Genomic DNA, 6,959 nt, shown 5'->3' with positions numbered 1-6,959 from the left:
TTTTTTCAGACTTGTCATTTATTCCCAGAAGTACTGCAGAGTGTGAAGGTCAGGGTGTGTCGCAGAAATCAGCGTGTAAAGATATGATAACTTCTCGCTCCCAACATTGACCTTGAAGTTGTGTTCACTGTGCACCTGACCGGCAAGTGAAGGGACAAGACTGGCTAAAAATAACTATCAGTTTAATTTCACGGGGAAGTTAGGAGGAAAACAGACCTCTGCTGTGTAAACTCAAGTCGTCAGATTACTGTATCAATAACAATACTGTAAATTAACTGCGGATTATCACAGCCTGTGTCTGTAGTGTTTGCTTTTATGTGCTGTTGAGATAAGTTACTCGAAAAAGAACAAATAAAAACGTGAGATATCTTGAGATAAGTGTGATCGCCGGGACAAGAAAAATGAATTTCTCGCTAGGAAAGGAGCTCAGAGAGGGGGAGGAAAAAGATGCAGCTCAAGGTTTTGGAGTTTAGAAGTAATAGAAAAGATAAGTGTCATAAACAGAGCGAGAATTTAAGTAACCCGACACCAGTAGCAAGTTCCTCTGAAGTGATTACAGTTTCATTATTCCAAGACGTGACATCACCACCCCCTAATGATCACTTTATAGTTTTTATCTTTGAACGAGTAAAGGTCACCAAAATGTGAGCATGTGTTGTTTCACAATTAATAAGGTTGATTTATTAAAGGGTGGGGCACATCAACTGACCCTGGACGACTGAATAAATAGGCAGATGAATTAAATGGTGATTAATCGGAGCCGCAGACACAAACGCTAACTGTAATTACAAGTTTCTTACGGTAATTGTAGAACTGTGCCCAGTAATCGCTCCGTCATTTCTTTGTTTTTTTTGTTCTGTTACTATTTGTTTCGAGGATGACATCCTCAGTCAGCACACAACCGTGGGTACATGGAAAGGTCTTCAATCTTCCACTGTGAAAGGTGCCGAGTTTCAGTACCACCCAAAGTATACACGAATAAAAGAATTGGGGACAGTATTTATCAAACCCTACTGTGCGTAATCTAAGATAGACGGCATGAACTCATTGGCTTCCAGTATTTGGCTTTCTCCTGGTTTTGTTCCTCACGTAGCTGACCTGCAGAACTATGACGGACACTCATGTTGGGAAACAAAAAAATATAGAAGCAAAGAAAACATTGTTAACTTCCCATCTCCAGTCATTGTCTATTCAGCAAAGAACTATTCTGCAGACAAAACTTTTTTCTCCCATCTCAAGTTCAGCAGCAGTTTCGTTCTGCAACATGGTCAGAATGAATTTCACATCCTCTCTGCACATCTCCCCTTGAAAAACAGATGGACCACAGAACTCTGTGTGTGGTGCTGACCACCTCTGCATTTCCTTTTTTATTTTATTTGCAAGACATGATATTTGTGTAAAAGCCATGTTTTCTACTTCATGGATTTTTTTTGCTGATATTTCATAAAAAAATTTTTTTTTGCAGTTTTCATCTTGTCTGCATTTCTAGCATTTGATAGATACTAAGCAAGTAAATCATGTTTGACACAGAAATTAGAATTAACCCAATGATATCATTGTGAACTGTGTTAAATATTAAAAATGTCCAAATGGCAAAGGTTCATTGATCACACAGGATCTATAAATGGTAGCTTTAGAGCATAATGAATGCTATATCCTCCTATGCATGTATGTAAGTGCACACATGGAGTGTGCATAAATATGCAGCATGTTTCAGTTATTGATATTTCAATGTTAATAAAAAATATATACATATATATATTTGTAGATCTACTAGTTTCTTCAGAGAAATAACATTGCTAGCTATTTCTATTGTCTACACTGTTGGAACCTAATCTAAATCTAGTCTAATCTAATCTAAATCTAATAGAGGGTCAAATGCAGACCTGCTGATACAAAAATGACAACAGAATATAAAAAAGATTTTATTACACAAGGGTAAATAAACTGCCCACACTTCTCTTCTCTAAAGGTCGAGATGAAAGTGGGTCATCGGTAAATTTCAGACGTATCACGAGAAAGCTCTAAAACAAAGTTCTAAGCTGCAAATTGATTACCTTGGACCATTGTTAAAGTGTGTTAACTCGCACGGTGTGTGCTTCCAATTTGAACTGTGTCAAGTAGTAGTAGTCAAATGTAAGGGCAGCGTCTTTGAATAAAAAACACTCAAATTATTATTTCCCCTGTCGTGAACAGAACATGTAGCATGCAACAACTTGTGCACATTATTCCATTCCTAACTTTACAGATGATGCACAACGATAAAAAATAATGTATATATACACAACATACAGATTTTGTAGGTCTGCTTTATTCAAAAGCAGCAGCACACATTTTTTAAACTAGTAACAATATTATATAATATTTGTAGCATAAAGGAAAGAGCGTGGCTCCTAGTAAACATTGAAGGGAATCAAATATATTCCAGCATTAAAACTTTCCTTATCATGAATCAGGCATAATGTACACATCCTCTTCTGGGGAGTCGTGGAGGAGGGCTGGGTTACACTTCGGGTCGTTGCTGTATATTGCATGATCCGGTGAATCACACTGCAAGTAAAAATTCTCTTCAGGCGACCTGTGGGGGAACAGTGCGTGAAGCCGACAATGCTCCCATTAGAAAACACTTTTCTGTTGTTAAACCATTATGACACAAGACAAATACATGCAAAACTGTGTTTCTATTCTTGCTCAGAGAAAAACTCCAGCGATGAGTCATGAGCCTACACGTTTGATTAATAGACTTTAAATCGTGTGGGACAACAGAAGAAATCACCTGCAAATGTCGGCCAGATTGTGTGCATGTATTACAACAGGGTTGTGCAAAATGGGGAAATTAACACAATGACTATCTGTTTCCTCATCTGTTTCTGCTCAATCTCCCTTTCTTGGACCACTGCACCTTCACATGTGACATTTCCGTCTCTACATTTCCTCTGTATTGATCTAAAAAAACATTGAAATTTGCCCTGTTACTTAAATTCAACCAAACTGCAGCTTACGTGCTCTGGTTTTCTGCCAGCCTGCCGGAACCTGCCGTTCGAGTCGTCAGGTTTTCGTAGATAGGGCTGTGTGCTGTTTTTGGCTCTCTGATCAGATCGGTATAGGGCTGAGTGTCGGCTTGGGTGGCCTCTGAAGAGCTGTGTCTCTGGCTTCTTCTTGGTCCAGACTGCACCGTGTTCCTGATTTTACTGCGGTATTTGAACACAAAGACACCAGCTACCGTCGCAACGAGCAGAAAGGAGAGTGTCAGCCCCACAACCAGACCTGGAGAGGCGCCGGAGGTCAGGTCTGTGTCCCCGCCATCTCCACTGACGAAGGTCTCCAGGGTGCTGTTGACCATCATGATCTGCAAATATGAAAATACACAAAATTGCTCACGTCATTTTATATTTGTATTTGGAAAAACTTACACTCCTTGATTGTTTATTCATAAGTTTAAAAAGGCCTCCACATGAACAAAACAACTTCATGATAAAATTAAAATAGAAAATACTTTGAAATTAATGTCGTTCAAACCTGATCCAAATTGACAATAAATTCGAAGAAATGCTGTAAAACAATAATAATCATGTAAGCTACGTCAAACAACTTTCTGTCAAAGTGTGACTCAATGAAAAACAGTGATCTTACCAAATGAGACATTGTCGGTGAAGGTCTGAGTTGAGAGTGAAGTTATAGTTTCTCTTGAGAACCTCACTCTTGCAAAGTTCCCTTTTATTGAAATTATGGAACTGGGAAACTAAAATTTCCTGTACAAGCTCCTTCTGAAAATAGAGTGAATTTGCGTTTTTTTATATAGAACTTCATGACTCAACAGACAAGTTTCCAACTTGAGAAGTGAATGAGTTTTCAACTTGATTGGACATTGGTTATGATGAAGTGATTGATTCTGAACAGAAGAATACAAGTGGAATAAAGTGGTTGAAAAGTGTCAAATTCACACTCATGTATGTCTTGCTGGTTTGGTACTTTAACTGGACCTTTGCCTCCCCCTGCAGTCAGTTTCACTTGCCATATGCAGAACACATCAAGTCATCGTGTGGCAATAACTTTGCAATGTAAATCCTCAGCTTTTGTGGTTGTATTGGCATCATTATCTGAACTTATTGTCAGTAACTGTGTCAGCACCTCACGCTGTTTATAGATTTTTTATTTCTTCCCAATCTAGTTTATTTTAAAGCTCTCTGAGATAAACCCAAGGTTTTGATTTTGGACTATATAAATTAACTTAACTGGAATCCTTTGGGTATTCACGCGGCTTTCGTGCCAAAAAAGCAGTGCATGGTTTATTCTTTATTTAATCAGACTGGAATTAACATATAGCTTTGATAAACATCTGTGTATGCTTTACCAGTCGACCTACTTGTGTTAACATCATGATTTGGGGCGGAGAACAAAATCAAAATATGTTGATGACACAAAGATGCTGCTGGGGAAGAGAATGCATCAGGGATTTTTGAAATACAGAAAAAAAAGTGAAATGGCTTTCTGTCCATCTGCGTGGAAATGACATTATTATGGGTTCCTGCTGATCAGGGAATAGTCCACATGTCACAGGCCTCGAGGATTAACTCACTCCATTCACTGATATGAACGATGCTGCGGTAAGCCAAAGTGGCTTTGAATGGTGGTTTGGTGGTGGAAAGAGTAAACAAAACAAAAACACGGAGGAGACTCTCAGACTTTCAGGTTGAATTGCAAAAGTGAAGTGAAAGTTGTCGCTATACCTGCCATGCCGGTAATGTTTCTGCAGGGTGTTTGCATACGATAAACATTAATGATATGTGGCAATGTGGCTTTACCCACCGTAACCGAACCGACCTCCCCCCGAGGCTTATTTAGCAATAACAGAATAATCCGTCCCCCCACCTGCCCTAGAGTCGCCTCATCTTCCATGTTACCATGGTTACGTTGCAACCAAATTACAATTACACTTTCCTGAAAGGCAGGTAAGACAGCTACACTGTGTCTCGGGTGCCTGTGCAAGAGACAATAAATGTAGGTGTGGCTTCTGCCCTCTCAGAAAAAAACAAATGCTCCAGGGGTTTTGTTTATTTGGGAATTTGAATTTGCCTGCAAGCTCGACATGCAGCCATAAATAAAACCCACAAGGCCTCTCTGTGCTGCGCATACATGCAGTGGTTTTTCGTGGCTGCAGCAACTGTGAAAATGAAACTGCCACTACCACTGCCTTCAAGGCACAATAATTGACATGCTGAGATCTCTTTGCTCTTGGTTGTGATGCAGTTGTCACGTAATTCACTGGGGAAAAGGCTTTAAATGCACATGATGGAAATGCCACCCTCTCTCTCTCTCTCTCTCTCTCTCTCTCAGCTAAGAGCTGATTTGTCTCCACATGAGTAAATCTCTGACAGGAGAGAGCAGTCCATTCACCTTGTGTATCCGTTCAGCTGGAAAGTAGAGGGAGACAGTGTTTATCCTCGGTCAGCAGGGGGCACATACAACACAGACACTGTGGGATTCTGAATATTTAGGTCATCAAGTCAGACCAGGGGGGCACATTCTTTGCCAACGGGCCAGTAGATTATCCTCCAACACGGGCATGATTTCCTCACATCCCCACATTTAGATGTAGAACAACAACATCAACAACAACAACAACAACAAAAAACATCAATGGTGATATGATCCACCAGCTGATGCACTGACACCTCAGTCATGTTGTGAGCATCACCTCAAGACACTTGAGGTTTAAAAGCAAACAATAACAACAACAGAAATGTTCATAATAGTCAATTAAAGTTTCTGTTGTATTCTGTTGAATATAGGCGACACACAAATTCGTGATTTTGCGGTTCTTCCGCCGTCCAGATGTGCGGTTCTTCCGCCGTCCAGATGTGCGGTTCTTCCGCCGTCCAGATGTGCGGTGCGCCCGCACTTCTTTCTCCCCCGCGCAGCGACGTGAGCACGCAAATCCTCACTGAGAGAGCCGCATCAAGTCAGACACAGACAGCAAATATGATGCCGGAAACAGAACCACGTCTATTTCAAAATAAAAGCACATATTTACGTTACGGTAAGACGAGCATGATAAAATGGCCACTGGCAGGTAATTAGTCTAGTCAATAAATAACTAACTGGAATGGGTTCCTGGGATACATATAAAAAGACCTATACTTTGGTTTGGTTTTCCAAAACATGGACTGTGACCAAATCTCACCCCTCTAGCAAATCACAGATGTAAATTGGAAATAATGAGTTTTTTTTCAGCAAACGGGCCCAGCAGGCGAACTGAAAGTGTGAGGCCTTCCCACCACGGAAACAGCAAACAGATGGAATTGTAAAGTGGTTGTTGAGAAAAAATTACACAATAAGTATACAGATAATTCTATGTCTGTCCAGAGTAGGAGACCAAAATAGAGCTAAAAGGCCGGCCGATTATTGACATTGCTTCACCAGGTAACGTCAGAAACATGATTTATTGTCTTATTTATGTACATATAAGTAAGTGCAGGGGTGTAGCACCAAATTCCGGGCCCTATACATAAGCAGTCTCTGTGGGCCCCGCAACTATTTTTTAAATTTCATAGTTCAGTCTCTCAACCAATGTATTCAGTCAATTTTTTATTCATTTTAGGACACTAAATACTTAGAAAACACTAATTACAAACCAAAAAAATCCTTTCATTCCAGGCATTCTAGGGCCCTGGGTACTCTGTCCCCTTTATCCCCCAGTGCTAGGCCTGTGGGTAAGTGAATACAAGCTGATAACTCTGCCTGCCTCTGTGAGCCTCGTTTGACATCTCCTGTAGGCTACAACTTTGAAGGGTAAATACACAACGGTGTCTTAACCTTGTCATTATGATGTTAAAACTTACTGCACAGTGTAATGGCGATTGAAAAGTGACACCTCCCGCACTCACATTGGTCTTGTATGAACCTTGCTTTTCACCGTGTTATTGTCTCGGCCACAGGGAGGCAGTGCAGTTTTTAAG

This window comes from Scophthalmus maximus, chromosome 5, assembly GCF_022379125.1.
Source record: "Scophthalmus maximus strain ysfricsl-2021 chromosome 5, ASM2237912v1, whole genome shotgun sequence".
In the NCBI taxonomy this organism is placed as follows: Eukaryota; Metazoa; Chordata; class Actinopteri; order Pleuronectiformes; family Scophthalmidae; genus Scophthalmus; species Scophthalmus maximus.
The sequence above is the reverse complement of the archived record's forward strand: the minus strand, read 5'-3'. Positions refer to the sequence as shown.